The sequence below is a fragment of the Chenopodium quinoa genome, unplaced genomic scaffold (assembly GCF_001683475.1).
Source record: "Chenopodium quinoa cultivar QQ74 unplaced genomic scaffold, ASM168347v1, whole genome shotgun sequence".
NCBI classification, from domain to species: domain Eukaryota; kingdom Viridiplantae; phylum Streptophyta; class Magnoliopsida; order Caryophyllales; family Amaranthaceae; genus Chenopodium; species Chenopodium quinoa.
Window position 1 is genome coordinate 369770 of NW_018745291.1, and position 17028 is coordinate 386797.

The window sequence follows — 17028 nt, forward strand, 5'->3', positions numbered from 1 at the left end:
CGGTCGTCGCCCCACCCATCCAAACAAACCCTAACCCGCGAAAACCGCAACCACTGTAAACTTCTTAGTGCTCCACATTCGATGCACTTACATTAAAATTCAAATAATCATGTTTAATTTCTTGGTTAAAGGTACACGCTTGGTATAAGTGCTAGGTCACACTCAGGTATTACTGATAATTTAAGTGCCTGAAATTAAGCTCAAGTGTGACAACATGGATGTGCATTGTGTTGAGTGTGCTTGATAGGGTCAGGTTTTCCGGCTACGATAGGGGGCTAGGGTGGGAAAATTTAGGGGCTTTGTGTGCTAAGGTGGAGGTTTTGCGGTGGTGGGGGATTAGGTGGGGGTATTCGCTGGCGGTGGCGGCGTCTAGGTGAGGGCTTTCAACGGCTATGGGGTTGCGGGTAAAGGGGAGAGGTGGTTGAGTGGCGTTGTGGGAAAGAGGGGGAGGGGCTTGGTGGACGGTGGTTTCCAGGGAGGGGGAAGTGGATGACAGGGGAGGGGGAGAGGGGTCACGAGCTGTGGCAGGGGAAGGGGGATTTTTTTTTTTTTTTTTTTTTTTTTTTTTTTTTTTATATATATATTAAGGTTTTAAAAATTAAGTCATTTTAAAAAAAATGTAAAAGTTAAAATATTTTTTTTTTAATTTTTTTTTTTACCAATTATATGCTGCCACGTGTCATGTAACCTGTTATAACAGGTTACATGACCGGTAGGGACCAATAAAAATAAAAGGCACCCAAAGGTTAGATTATTAAAAAATAACTCAAAGGTGGGATTATTAAAAACGAATCGCTCAAAGGTGGGATTATTCCCGTGAATTTTTCCATTTTCATACTCCATTTTTTATGGAATATCCTCATAATCCTTGTTCCCCACGTTTGCGCGCCAATTTGTGGTTGTTAAATAAGGCGGCTTGATTATTTTTGGCAAGAAAAAGGCGGCTTCATTATTTTTGGCAAGAAAAAAGGCGTTTTATTGAAGCTTTATATTTGGCTTAAATTGCATAATTGATACTCGTAATTGCATAAAATTCTAAAGGTTCGTTGTTGAATTTCCTTTTTGTTGTTAGATTGATTAATCACATTGTTTAATTTGTGCATTCTTTTTATGATTTAGTTTGTGATTCGATAATTAGGGTTTAAGGATTTGTTTTTTCGCTGAATGTTAGAATTTCACTGATTCGATCGAATTTTTCAGTTCTAGGGTTTATAATTTATTCTGCAGAATTATTCCTAAATTAGTGCAGTATTACTTTGCTTAAACCCTAGGTTTTTTTTTTAGTATAAGGTAAATTCGAGTATAGTGCTCAATACAGATTCGAATATGTATGGTAAAATAGACCCAAAATCGTTTGGGGATCTGGTTGCCTGGGAAAAACCTCCTAAGGTTGAAGAAAAGATGAAAAATTGTTCAAAGAAGGAAAGGGAGTTTGATTTGGAATTAGGGCCCACTCGGCCAAACAAGAAACGGTGTTTTGTTAGGGAGAGTGTTCTGGATGTCGTTGAAGAAGGCGTATACCAGCCGAAAACAAAAGAAACTTGGGCTGCGTATGAGGCAATGCTGAGTGTTATACAGCAGCAGTTTGGTGGGCAGCCGCTTAGTGTTGTCAGCGCTGCTGCTGATGAAATTTTGGCTGTATTAAAGAACGATGCTCTTAAGTATTTAGATAAGAAGATTGAGGTTGAGAAGACGCTTGGTTTAATTCCTGCTTCTGTGTTTGAGAGCCTGGTTAATTTTGGGAAGATAATTACGGACTATTACGAGGGTGGTAATGAAGATGGGCTTGATAATGAAGTGGGTGTTGCTGTGGATTTTGATGAGAATGATGACGTTTACAATGAGAGTTATTTCAGTTCAGTAAAGGATGATGGTGAGGAGGATGAAGATAATGCCGAATTGGGGTCACCATGGGCTATGCAAATGGGTGATGAGATTGTTGATGAAGATATGCGTGATGTGGATGTGAGCATGAATTTGAACGTTCAGGAAATTGATGCATATTGGCTTCAGAGGAAGATTTCTCAGGCTTATGATCAGCAGATTGATCCACAACAGTGCCAGAGTCTTGCTGAAGATGCTCTGAAAGTACTTGCTGAAGGGGAAAATAGGGAGATTGAAATACTCTTTTGACTCTGCTTGACTACAATCGATTCAACCTTGTCAGGCTCCTTGTGCGAAATAGGCATAAGATTGTGTGGTGTACTCGTCTGGCACGAGCTGAAAATCAAGAGGAGCGGAGAAATATTGAAGAATTGATGATGGAATCTGGTGCAGATTTGGCTGCCATCCTGGAGCAGATGCATGCCACCAGAGCTACTGCTAAGGAGAGGCAGAAGAATTTGGAGAATTGTATAAGAGAGGAGGCTTGTCATTTAAAGGATAGACACGCTATTGACAGGGAACGTGGTCAAAGAGGAGTGCCTGACAGAGATGTTGATAATGGTTGATTGATGGGGCAGCGCCAAGTGCTCGATCTGGATGGCCTTGCTTTTAACCAGGGTAGTCATTTCATGGATTGTAGGAAGACTATACTTCCAGATGGATCTATTAGGCACCATTCTAAAGGATATGTAGAAGTTCATATTCCTTCATTGAAAGCCAAATCATTTGAAAAGGGTGAAGAACTCGTAAAGATATCTGGAATGCCAGATTGGGCACGACCAGCTTTCGAAGGGATGACACAGCTGAATAGGGTGCAGAGTAAAGTTTATCAAACTGCACTTTTTTCAGCTGAAAACATTCTTCTTTGTGCCCCAACTGGTTCAGGGAAGACTAATGTTGCTGTCCTCACCATATTGCAGCAGATTGCTTTAAATAGAGCACCAGATGGATCATTTGACCACAGCAGTTATAAGATAGTATATGTGGCTCCAATGAAAGCTCTTGTGGCTGAAGTGGTCGGTAACTTGTCAAACCGGTTGAAGCACTATGGTGTGAATGTGAAGGAATTGAGTGGAGATCAGACATTAACCAAGCTACAGATAGATGAAACTCAGATAATCATTACAACTCCAGAGAAATGGGATATCATAACAAGGAAGTCAGGTGATCGAACATACACTCACCTTGTAAAACTTCTCATAATTGATGAGATTCATCTGCTCCATGACAGCAGAGGCCCTGTGCTGGAAAGTATAGTTGCCAGGACAGTTAGGCAAATTGAAACAACAAAAGATAATGTTCGACTAGTTGGGTTATCAGCCACCCTTCCTAACTACGAGGATGTGGCATTATTCTGAAGGTTGATGTAGAAAAGGGGCTATTCCACTTTGACAACAGCTATAGACCTTGCCCGCTTGCACAACAATATATTGGAATCAATGTGAAGAAGCCACTACAGAGATTCCAGTTGATGAATGACATTTGCTATGATAAGGTGATGACTGTGGCTGGAAAGCACCAAGTTCTTGTATTTGTTCACTCAAGAAAAGAGACGGCAAAGACTGCCCGTGCGATAAGGGATACAGCTTTGGCAAAAGGACACTCTTGGTAAATTTTTGAAAGAGGATAGTGCGATTCGTGAGAATCTTCATGCACATACTGATTTAGTTAGAAGTAATGACCTTAAGGATCTTTTACCTTACGGCTTTGCAATTCATAATGCTGGGATGAATAGGGCTGATCGCCAGCTTGTGGAAAATTTGTTTGCTGATGGTCACGTGCAAGTCCTAGTTTCTACAGCCACTCTTGCTTGGGGTGTCAATTTGCCTGCACACACAGTGATTATAAAGGGAACCCAGATTTATAATCCTGAAAAGGGAGCTTGGACAGAATTGAGTCCTCTGGATGTAATGCAGATGCTTGGGCGTGCAGGTAGACCCCAGTATGATACTTATGGAGAGGGAATAATCATCACTGGCCATACTGAATTGCAATTCTATCTTTCTTTGATGAATCAACAGCTCCCTATTGAAAGTCAGTTTATCTCAAGGTTGGCTGATCAGTTGAATGCAGAAATTGTTCTTGGTACTGTACAAAATGCTCGAGAAGCCCTCAATTGGATAGGTTACACGTACCTGTACATTCGGATGTTACGTAATCCTACACTTTATGGCTTAGCTCCTGATGTGCTCGACAGGGACTGTACACTGGAAGAGAGGAGAGCTGACCTGGTAAGTCTTTGTTCTAATGCATCACTGCTTCCTTCTTCCTATAGTAAATTTTCTTTCTAGCACTCTTATTTTTTAAATGTAATTTTTCATCCATGTCAATCTGATTTTCTGTTGTTTTAATTGTCATCTTAATGGTTAATAGCTAGAAAGCGAGGTTTTTTTTTTTTTTTTTTTTTTTTTTGGTGTTTGTGTGTGTGTGTGTGTATTTTCTGTTGTTTTAATTGTCATCTTAATGGTTAATAGCTAGAAAGCGAGGTTTTTTTTTTTTTTTTTTGGTGTGTGTGTGTGTGTGTGTGTGTGTGTGTGTGTGTGTATTTTCTGTTGTTTTAATTGTCATCTTAATGGTTAATAGCTAGGAAGCAAGGTTTTTTTTTTTTTTTTTTTTTTTTTTTTTTGTGTGTGTGTGTGTGTGTGTGTAGCTAATTAGACTTATTTATATATAAGTTTAATGCTCTTAAATGTGTATATGAAATGATGTGTCAATATAATAATGGTGTTTAGACTTGCTTAGGGTGGGTGCATGGGTATGAAGCTGTGAAGGTTAGGTTTTGTGTCCACGGCTTTGAAGGAGCATACTGCATTTTTTTTAGTATTATCTTGATGAAGGAGACTGTGTTGCTTTTCCTCTAGAAAATTTGAAATTATAATATTAAACATTGACTGGATGATGGTTTAAATTGTATGCACTGGGTGAGCAAATTAATTAATGTTGCTTTTAATATTTTATTTTTTTGTCTTTGAAGCATCCTTTGGAAGTTACTTAATTTTTGCTGCTTAACTATTGTTATTTTGTTGATTTCAGATTCATTCAGCAGCAACTATTTTGGACAAAAATAACTTGATACAATATGATCGAAAGAGTGGTTATTTCCAGGTCACCGACTTGGGAAAGGTTGCCAGTTTCTATTACATTACACATGGGACAATATCCACTTATAATGAGAATTTAAAGCCAACAATGGGTGACATTGAGCTCTGTCGGTTATTCTCCCTCAGCGAAGAATTTAAATATCTGTCAGTTAGGCAAGATGAGAAGGTTGAATTGGCCAAGCTTTTGGAACGTGTTCCAATTCCTATTAAAGAGAGCTTGGAAGAACCCGGGGCTAAGATAAATGCTTTACTTCAAGCATATATTTCTCAGCTGAAGCTTGAAGGCTTGTCTCTAACATCAGACATGGTGTATATAACGCAGAGTGCAGTGCGTCTTGTAAGAGCACTTTTTGAGATTGTATTGAAAAGAGGATGGGCTAAACTGGCAGAGAAGGCTTTGAATTTGTGCAAAATGGTTCAGAGGAGGACATGGAGTGTCCACACACCACTCCGTCAGCTAACTGAAATTCCAAGTGAAACACTGATGAAATTGGAGAAGAATGGATTGGCCTGGGAAAGGTACCATGACCTTTCATCTCAAGAATTGGGAGAGCTCATAAGGCAACAGAAGATGGGAAGGACTCTTCACAAGTTCATTCACCAGTTTCCAAAGCTTAACCTTGCAGCTCATGTGCAGCCAATTACTCGCTCTGTTTTAGGAGTGGAACTTACAATTACACCTGATTTCATGTGGGATGACAAGGTGCATGGATATGTTGAGCCTTTTTTGATTACTGTGGAGGATAATGACGGTGAATACATTCTTCATCATGAATACTTCATGCTGAAGAAGCAATATATTGACGAGGACCATACTTTAAATTTCACTGTGCTAATATCAGAGCCTCTGCCCCCACAATATTTCATTCATGTTGTTTCTGATAGATGGTTGGGATCACAGTCTGTTTTGCCTGTTTCTTTTAGGCATCTTATTTTGCCGGAGAAATATCCTCCCCCAACAGAATTGTTGGACTTGCAACCACTGCCTGTGACTGCATTGAGAAACCCATCACATGAAGCCCTTTATCCAGAATTTAGGCACTTCAATTCTGTCCAGACTCAGGTTTTCATGGTTCTGTACAATGCAGATGACAATATTTTGGTTGCTGCACCAACTGGTAGTGGAAAGACAATATGTGCTGAGTTTGCTATCTTGAGGAACCACCAAAAAGGCCCTGATATCACCATGCGTGTTGTCTACATAGCACCTATCGAAGCTCTTGGCAAGGAATGTTACCGTGATTGGGAAAGGAAATTTGGAAGAGGACTTGGTTTGCGAGTGGTTGAACTTACGGGAGAGACAGCAACTGACTTGAAGTTACTTGAGAAAGGGCAGATAATTGTAAGCACTCCTGAAAAATGGGATGCTTTATCTCGACGCTGGAAACAAAGAAAGTTTGTTCAGCTAGTCAGCCTTTTCATCATTGATGAGCTCCATCTTATTGGTGGTCAAGGCGGTCCTGTGCTGGAAGTGATTGTCTCAAGGATGAGATACATAGCAAGTCAAGTGGAAAACAAGATTCGCATTGTTGCTCTATCAACCACTCTTGCGAATGCTAAGGACCTTGGTGAGTGGATAGGTGCTTCTTCACATGGTCTTTTCAACTTTCCACCTGTGGTTCGTCCTGTACCTCTTGAGATTTACATTCAGAGAGTAGATATTACTAATTTTGAGGCAAGAATGCTGGCTATGACTAAGCCAACCTACACTGCTATATCTGTCCACGCTAAGAATGGGAAACCTGCTATTGTATATGTTCCAACTCGGAAGCATGCTTCACTCACTGCAGTTGACCTTGTAACATATGCTAGTGCAGACAGTGGGAATAAGCCAATATTTTTGCTGCATTCATCGGAGGAGCTGCAGCCTTTTACTGATAAAATTAAGGATCCAAATCTGAAGACCACTCTTGGCTATGGTGTGGGCTTTTTGCATGAAGAATTAGTTAGCACTGATAAGGAGATTGTATCACGGTTATTTGAAGCTGGATGGATCCAAGTTTGTGTTATGACCAGTTCAATGTGCTGGGGAATGCCTTTGTTGGCTCACTTAGTGGTGGTCATGGGAACTCAGTGCTACGATGGGAGAGAGAATGCTCATACAGATTATCCAGTCACTGATCTGCTGCAGATGATGGGTCATGCTAGTCAGCCTTTGTTGGATAAGTCTGGGAAGTGTGTTATCCTCTGCCATGCTCCACGAAAGGAATATTATAAAAAGTTCTTATATGAAGCGTTCCCTGTAGAAAGTCATTTGTACCACTACCTTCATGACAATCTGAATGCTGAAATTGTAGTTGGAGTTATTGAGAATAAGCAAGATGCTGTGGATTATCTCACTTGGACATTTATGTACAGAAGGCTTGCTCAGAATCCTAATTACTACAATCTTCAGGGTGTGAGCCATAGGTATTTATCAGATTACCTCTCAGAACTTGTGGAGAACACTTTGAGTGATCTGGAAGCAAGTAAATGTGTTGCTGTTGAAGATGACATGGATCTCTCTCCTCTGAATCTGGGCATGATAGCATCATATTACTACATCAGCTGCACCACAATCGAGCGTTTTAGTTCTTCTTTGACATCTAAAACAAAGTTGAAGGGTCTTCTAGAGATTCTGGCTTCGGCTTCAGAGTATTCGCAATTGCCAGTGCGTCCGGGGGAGGATGAATTGATTCGCAAGATGATACATCACCAAAGATTCTCTTTTGATAATCCAAAGTACACAGATCCACATGTAAAAGCAAATGCCCTGCTGCAAGCCCAATTTTCTAGGCACCCAGTTGGTGGTAACTTGGCTGCTGACCAGCGTGAAGTGCTCCTTTCAGCTAGTAGATTGCTTCAGGCTATGGTTGATGTTATTTCCAGCAATGGTTGGCTAAATCTTGCTCTTCTTGCTATGGAAGTAAGCCAGATGGTGACTCAGGGTATGTGGGAGCGAGATTCCATGCTATTGTAGCTTCCACATTTCACCAAGGAGTTGGCAAAGAGATGTCAAGAGAATCCAGGGAAGTCCATTGAGACTGTGTTTGACCTGGTGGAGATGGAGGATGATGAGAGGCGGGAGCTTCTGCAGATGTCTGACTTACAATTGCTTGATATTGCCCATTTTTGTAATCGTTTCCCCAACGTTGATTTGACTTATGAGGTGGTCGATAGTGACAGCATCGGTGCTGGGGCAGATGTCACAATGGTGGTTACCCTTGAACGAGATCTTGAAGGGAGGTCAGAAGTGGGACCTGTTGATGCTCTTAGATATTCCAAAGCTAAAGATGAAGGTTGGTGGTTGGTGGTGGGTGACACAAAGAGTAACCAACTGCTATCTATTAAGAGGGTCACTTTACAATGGAAATCAAAAGTCAAGCTTGATTTTGTTGCACCTCCTGAATTCGGGAAGAAGACTTACACTTTGTATTACATGTGTGATTCGTACTTGGGATGTGATCAGGAGTATAACTTTACCATTAATGTCAAAGAGGCTGAGTAGCAGGAGATGACAGTTGAAAGTAATGATGCAATTCCCTTCAACGGTTGTTTGACCTACTATGTATACTGATCCTGATGTTATCAGGATAGCCTGTTTCATGTTTAGAACTAGTACTTAGTAGGTCTCTTTTTAAATACTTTGTGGCTTTCAAAGGTTATGCATTTGTAATTGCTTTCTGAAGTATGCTGTTTTTCATGGAGCTGTCTCAAGTACATCTGATTGTTGTAATTTCAGGGAATTTGCCTCATTGTTGCTGCATTATGAATAAAATGCAGCTGCTGTTGCTGTTAGTGGTGTCTCAATTGGCGCAGTCTAATTCTAGGATCTGGCCGTGCTCTAAAGTTTTATCATTCTGCTATGGACAGGTGAATGGTGTTTTTAGGTCATAGAAAATATATTTGAATTAATTCTATGCTGTTGTTTGCTGTCTCAAAACTTGGTAACGTAGTAGTCTATTTCTTTGTGCTTTCACATAATGTTACTTTCAATTTTCTAACTGTTTTTCCCAATCTGGGAAAAGAAGATGATGAAGTGACACAACTGTGAAACATACGTTTCTGATCAAAATGGATGTACATTGCTTTTTCCAATCAAATTATTGTTTTTCTCTTGGAAGGTTTATGTGGTTCTAGCACCAGTCTCTCTGGATTTTGCGGTAGTAACACAACTGGAAAACAATACTCTTATCTTATCTATGCTAATATTTTATAACGGCTAACTTTAAAAGGAATTTAGAGTGTCGTATTTCTTCATTTTTTAATAACAAAAAAGCTCCTTCAGGCTTTAACTCAAATAGTTTTCATACCCTTTCAATGAAGATAGCTATCATACCCCTTTTACTTCCAATTCCACACTATATAATATCTCCATTTTAATATGTAAGCACAAATTGAAATACGGAGTATAGAGTTTCTAATTTTCTTTTATAATTAAATATTATTACAGATTATAACACCAATTTCGTTGAGTCTTTTAAAGCACAAAATGACATATGTATACCATCCAACATCATTTTAACAAGTTACAAAAAGTTATATTTATATATCCACTTTCAAACCAAAACAAAAACCGTGCATTACACGGATTTAAAATTAGTTGCCAATCATATATCTTATGAATCTAAAACAAAGCAATTAATTCCTTTATACTACTACTTACTTTAAGTGCTGCCCTTTCAAATTGCTCAGTCTTTTTATTTGAATCTACAATGCTGCTTAAACTAGTGAGCTTTAATTATTTATATTTATCACAAAATGCCCTTACTATTAGATTCCGGAGTAAGAGAGCTTTTTTGTTTCCTTTTAGTATTACAACCTCCATTTTCGAATGATCTTAACACTTCCTGTTTTTGTATGTTTCTAAAACTTATCTACACTGGCAAATACATTTTACCTTCTTAACTCCCCTACTCCATGATATTTACATATTTCCACTCACTCTCTCTTACTTTATCAACCCCTTTCTTACACCCACCATGACCACCAACTTTATTTACACTCTCTCCTTTTATATTATCAATTAGTATAGTATTAGAAATGCATATTGACAATTACCTAAATCTTATTCTTGATATATACAAATGTTGTAAATGTGTAATTCTTCATTGGGTTTACGAAGTGTCATACAATGTTACTCTAGTATAGTAGTATTGTAAAATTGCTTATATTTTGAAGTGATCAATTCCTTTTGCTCTGAAAAATTTTAAATGCCATATTGAAAGTAAGAGAGGGAATGAAGAAAGAAGAAAAAAGGGAATAAGGGATGCTGTACAAAAAAAAAGGAAGAAGACAGAGAGGGAGTGGTTTTTAGCAATTAATCAATCTATCTGCAACCCTTATAAAATTGGGTAGATTGCTCACGGTAAAAATGTATGATGATTCCCTTACAAGTTCTCAAAACAGTAAAGCACTAAAGCGTAGGGATTGTAGGCTGCTTTACCTGGTTTAGTATGAGATTCGATTTAAGCTCACAATTCTATCTTATTTGTTCATTTGGGCCAAAAATAACCAATGTGCTAGTATAACTTGCCATTCCTGGTTCACAAGTCGTAAATGGGACTATGGGAGTGAGGCGATTAACACTTTCCAGATTCCTGTGTGTAGCTACATGCCTACATTGCTTTCTGGGGCCTTTGTGCTTGCGATATTTGTTTCCTTTCTCCTTTTTATATGTTTTTCCATCTCTGAATTTCTGAACCACAACTCTTCCTGCCTTCCCTTCGTTCTCTATCTGATACATTTCTGAACTTCTAGCTATAATTCTCTCATCATAATTTGCTTGTTTCACCCTTACAGGTTATCAGTTTGAAGGGTGTTGGTGTAAGCAAGATGAAGAGGCACACTACGTCTGTTGGGTTTTTGCAGTGAGTTATTTTGGTTTTTTCAGCTTCATTGTTTCCTGGTTAGAACTGGTAGCTGTTTAGTGAGAACCTTAAACTCATGGTGAGGAGAACTGGCTTGTGGTGTGTCTATTGCACCTTATCACTTTAGTGATAGGGGAACTTATGTGCAAAATTTTTTACACAGGTGATGAAGGAGGGTATTGCTCATTAATTGTTATTTCCTCTGTTTATATGGACTTTACACTATTCATTCACACACTCCTTTCAGTCCTTTGACCATCTTAGATCTTGTTGGATTGTCTGAATATATATTCATGTTGGATCTGGTTAGATTCTCATCAATATATACTTTCAAATTTTTTTTTTAAAGTTTTACTAAAAGATAATTAAAGATATTAGTGTCCAAATCAATGCATTGGCAAGGGTGAAATGACATGGTACAATAAAAAAAGTGATTTTTTTTTTTTTCAAATAGCAACTTCCACTTTTGGTAAAGGTTAGCATGTGATGCATTAATCAGTAACTTTCCATTTTTTAGGTAAAATTTCTTTTACTAATTTACCCCCTTACCCCACAATAGTTACATCTTTCTAGTTTCTACCTCACTCTCTTTCGATATTCACCTTTTTCTTACACTTACCCACCTTACGACTCTATCTTACTTTATTTAACTTTTTCTTAATCTACCCATCACATATACAATCTCTCTCCAATACATTAAATTGTTTGCAAATAGTAAATGTTAATTAACTTTCAAAAATGGAGGTTGTGTGTGTGTGTGTGTTTTATTTGTAGATTCATTAATTTCCCAATATAACCTCCTCATCCTCTGATGATTTGTGAAAAATTGTGATTATTTTAGCATCTTCTCCTATTAAAACTGACTGTGCTTCTATTGATTGAATCACTTCCAACATCAAGTTAATAGGATTAATGGAATCTTTTGATGATGAGGATAAGCTGATATATTTCTCACATTATTATGGGTAAGCTGCAAACCTTGGCTTATTGGGTGCTAGAGTTTTGGAGTTCAGAGATTTACTTTAGTGAAGATGGATGAGATGAGAAATGAGAGAGAGCTTGCTATAGAAGATGTTTAGCATCTTGGAAGGGAGATAGCCAGGTTGGACAGATGGAATTTGAAGAAGAGTGTGGAGACACAGGAGAGGATTGAGTAGTATTTCAGATGACTTTTGTGGGACCATGGGAGGATGGAGTGGTTTTGTAAGGTGTTATTGTCCATTTGTCCATTTCTCAGGTTGAGTATGTTCATTCATTTTGTAGTACTTGAGAATATGCACCTCTTAAGTTGAGCTTGAGGCAGTAATTTTACTTTAACTTTACTAAATTAGATTGCAAGGGAGGGTGTGAAGAAGCCTAAATCCTGAAGGTTTTAGAGATTAGAATTACTCTTTAGTGAATCAAAGTACAATGCACGGTCAAGGATGAGTGACAACATGATGTCACCTAGGTCAAGTAAAAGGGGCCAGTAAAGCTAAGAGCATTTTAGATGGTTGGTTAGTTTTCATGTTGCAAGTTAAGCTTTTAGATAGAATGAATCCCTAAATGTGATTAGTGGAACAAAGTCCTGCATATCGCTTCCTCTGTTTTTTTGTTTTTTTTTTTTTTTTTTTAAAAAAAAAAAAAAAACTTGCAACACTTTCCTTTTAGGGAAATGTCATATTACTTAAAACCAATCTATTTTTGGTAAGTTTTTATGGTGAAATTACAATTTTACCCTTAGCTAATCCACTATTAGAATTTTAATAATATCTTATTAACCCAAATTCTCATAACACATTATCCCCTCCCCCCTCTCTTCTAAACTACACAACTATTTTCTCCTCCACTACCCCCCTACCGTAGAAACCCAAACTATCACCCTTCTCAAACAATAGAACCTTAGCCGCCGCCATCATTCCTCTCTCGTCACTTCTCTAGCTTCCACTTACCTTTTCAGCTTTCCCACTTTTCCCTCATCACTCGCTGGCATCCCTCCTCCCAAAGTAAAAGTAACAGCTAGTATGTTGGGTTAATCATGAGAAAATTAATTAAGAGGACCACGTGCCCTTTACTTGCTCTCTTATGCTCCTTGGTTTGTGTGCCATTTCATTTGGTTGCTAGTAATAAAAACAGAGGAAGTATTTAGTATACGTCTCTTACCATTGTACCTTTTTATACCCAGTATATTAGGTTTTTTTCCCTTGTGTGTAAAAATTACTATGATCCTTGTGAGCCATGTGAGGTAATAGATCGTTAACTTGTCTATTAACATTTTAAATCTTTTTTCTAAGTTTTTTCCCCTTATTGAAAGAACATTTCCTTGTACATTATAAAGAACTTGGCAAAATTTTATGCAGTTTCCCATCTAAAGTCTTTAGGTGCAATAAGTCTAAAAGGGTTCTATTTCTTCTAAGGCTTCAGCAAAATGCTTAAAGAGCTCATACATTAGCATTTCTCCTTCGAGAATGTTTGTAAGTCCAGGTTACTTATGGCATTTGTGCGCAGAGGCTCAAATTATTGATTTTATGTTTTGCTTATGAGATTGAGCATATAGCGAATAAATAACCATCATTGTATATGAAACAGATTAGAAGATGAGTATTATTGAATGGTGTAAGCATTGCATTCTTAAGACCTTCAAGATTTTCTCTTTCAAAAATCGTGATTTGTGTTTATTTGCAGTGGGAGTTGTGCACATTTTGCATTAGCTTCTTGCAATTTCTGTAGTTTTCCTAGCCTAGCAGTTCCATTAATAGTTTTTGATCTGTAATATTACATATTTCTAGGTTGTGCTCCCCTAAACTTATTATGACTTAATTCAAACAACATAAGTTCAGAGTTTAGACAAAATAGTTTCCAACAAGGCAACAAGTTTAGACATACTCACAAAGTCATAAAATATAATCTCAAATAAGTCCAAATAAGCTGAGGAAATGGTTGATTTAGTTACTTTTGATGTTTATTCCTATGTTGTCATTACTGTTACTCACTGGCCTACTAGCTCAATTGGTTGAGCATTGTGTTATCACACAAAAGATGTGGGTTCAAATCCCACCAGGCTTTCCTGTTTCAGTAAATTGTCTGACATGTGTTGGTTCATGTGTTTGTGTAGATAATGAAAATTCATACTTGTTGGGGTGTTTATTTCTCCTAGTCTTAGATTTTCAGAAGCTTCTGCCTCTTTGTTCACGAGTCATATCATCAAACAAAAAGCTATTGCAAGTCCAACAAATTTGATGATGACTATTCTTCTGGGCTGTCTGAACCTAACAGGTTGTAATTTTATAGCTTCTTCATTATGGTTTTTATTTTGTCTATTCATTAAGGTGAATTTTGAAGGGTATTAGCAATCCTTGGTGATTAGTTGGTTTTTTTGAGGTGGGTTAGATATTGAAAGATGATCTAAGTTACGAAAAGTTTGATACTTAAAATACGAAACTAAAAAAGCTTTGTGATTCACAAGTTTTTGAATTTATGGCTTTTCGTTCTTCCTTGGAAATATTTATTATACTGCTGAATTGTTAATGATACTTGCACAGATTTTCATTAGCATAATTTGGTAATACTTTTCAACTTCTGTTCATAGTGCATTTTCTTCCCCCTTCATTCCATAAGTTGATTTTTTTTCTTTGGTTGTTGGGTCAGTGTACGGTGTTATATTCAGAACTGGGGCAGCTCATGAGGGCAAGAAAAAAAAAATAAAAAAAAATAAAAAAAAATAAAAAAAATCCTATGAGATTGAACATGTCTTTGCTTTGCCTTATGATTTTCTTTTTCTGTATAATTGTGCCCAAAATTTTAGGGCCGCTGTCATCATTATTTGATGTTGCCTCTTTTACTTGACCCATTAGGTAATAGTCAGAATACCAAAGTTAAACTCCACCATATGGGTAACTTACAGTCTTGCAGAAGGGAACCCAGTGGTGGTCAAGATGGTTGAGTGATGAGGGATTAATAATCTTGAATTGATTTCCATTTTCTACCGTATTTCTTTGATGTTAATATGTGTAATGGTTTTATAGGTTTGTTGATTTGCAGATAATGTCATGTAATGGCTTTGTTAAGTAGGTGATGTTTGCTTTTAGGTGGGTTCATTGGAAATTTCGATTGCGCATAAACATATGCTGGAGCATTTCATGGAGAAAATATATATAGTGACAGCTTAAGTGAATATCTTTAAGAATATATGACATTTTAGTTTTATGACTGGGATGGTTGACATTTTATGTGTTATTCAGGTGAGGAAGGGATGGCTGACTAGTCACATATATCCTCACAGGAAGCCGAAGCATTGTGATAGGTTTTATTATTTTTCTTTTTTTACTTGACACTTCAGATTTTATGCTATACTTTTATGCATCTTAACTTGTGTTCTCTAGTGAGCCTGTATAATGTAACTTGCACTGCAGATTTGGCAAAGGATACTTCTTTATATTTTCATATTGTGAGTTATTCTTTGATAATTTTTTTCATTATATGAATTCTTTATTGCCCTTTACCTATTTTTTGATTTGCATGCTTGGGTGGAGTAAACTTGGTAAGAGGTGGGTTGTTTCTTTGTTGGTGCTAGCTTGATGTTATTAGTCATGGTTGTGACTTGAGAGCTTGATTATTATAAGTGAATGTCTCACCTTGTTGGAGGCCTAGAATTATTAGACTCGGGATATAAGGGATAGATGAATAGGAGATGGTTCTGGTTATCGTTTCCGCTCTATTATGTATTCAATCTATGTATTGCTATGTTTCTGTAACTTGTGCATATATGATTTCTTTGTACTTCTCCAGCCTACTAACTTGCTTAAATTAGCTTGCCAGCTTAATTATTTACAGTTTACCGTTGTTCTACCAAAATTAACCAACTACCTCTTTTGGTAGAAGCATTATGCAAATACATAAACATTATGCAAATACATAAAAGAAGTGTGTTCAATTCTTTCATGTTACGAGTAAATTTGCAGGTTAAAATTGTTTGCAGACTGCAGAGAATGACATTTGTGTAGAGAATATATAATAACATTGTTTCCCAGGAGGCTCTGCTTTAGATATCGATTTACAAGTGCTTTAGTTTTAAGTAATCCAAGTATTATATCATGTTATTTAGCATATAGTAAGCAAGCTGTTTGTTAAGGTAATGGTGCTGAAATTGGGTATTTGACGCAGGTATCAATAGCAGTTGAGGATAAGAAGAGACCTAAAAGGCTATTCATTTGTTTGTTTTTATCAATTTTTTGATTAATGTCATTCTTTTATCATGTAATTATTGTAAGGCTAATTTTGACTTTTAGTACAATTTTGACCTATTTTTTTGTTATTATATAAAACAAAACCTTTAGATGTTGAGTTTATCTTATTGTATATTACTGAAATTGTATATTGTTGTCTTTGATGTAATGAAAAATTTCCCAAATACATCCATTTAAAGTATCCACTTTGCCATTGGAGCCTTAAAATATTATTTGTGAATAGACGCCTATTTTCTTTTTTCATACATTGCTAGAACAAGAGATAAGAGCAACAAACTTTTGAAAATAGAGGGAACTAGGTTAGTTCCCGTGTCATGCACGATAATTTTCAATGACATTATTATCATTATAATTAGCTTTTAAAAACAAACAAAAAAAATCTAAAAATATAGTAGACAAATTTTGATCAAAATAAAGGATTATGTTAGATATTAAATGATAGAAAATTATCAAAATTATGATAAGAATTTTTTATAGTCATATAAATATTCAATGATTTTTCTATGTGACTGGCCATGCCGTGTGGCTGGGGTTACTTGAGTTACTCGGTCAGGGGTTAATCGAGTTACTCGGTCAAGGGTTATTCAAGTTGTCGGGGTTACTCAAGTTACTCGATTAGGGGTTACTTGAGTTACTCATGACCGAACCCTCTAGTAACCCCTGACCGAGTAACCCCTCAAGTAACCCTTAATCGAACCCCTCAAGTAAACCCTAACCAAACCCCTTAAGTAACCCCTAACCGAGTAACTCGAGTAACCCCTGAGTCCTTGACCGAGTAACCCCTGATCGAACCCCTTAAGTAACCCCTAACCGAACCCCTTAAGTAAACCCTGACCGAGTAACTCAAGTAACCCCAGCCACACGGTGTGGTCAGCCACATATAAAAATTTGTGATAAATATTTTTGTTTAACATATTCAAATATTTTTTATTTCAAGTTATTATATTGTATAAGATTAGAGAATTATTT

General features: G+C 37.1%; 1 pseudogene; it reads left to right on the forward strand.

Moving 5' to 3' along the window:
- The first annotated feature begins 1050 nt into the window (after positions 1-1050).
- Positions 1051-16225, forward strand: LOC110712233 (annotated as a pseudogene).
- The last annotated feature ends 803 nt before the right edge of the window (positions 16226-17028 follow it).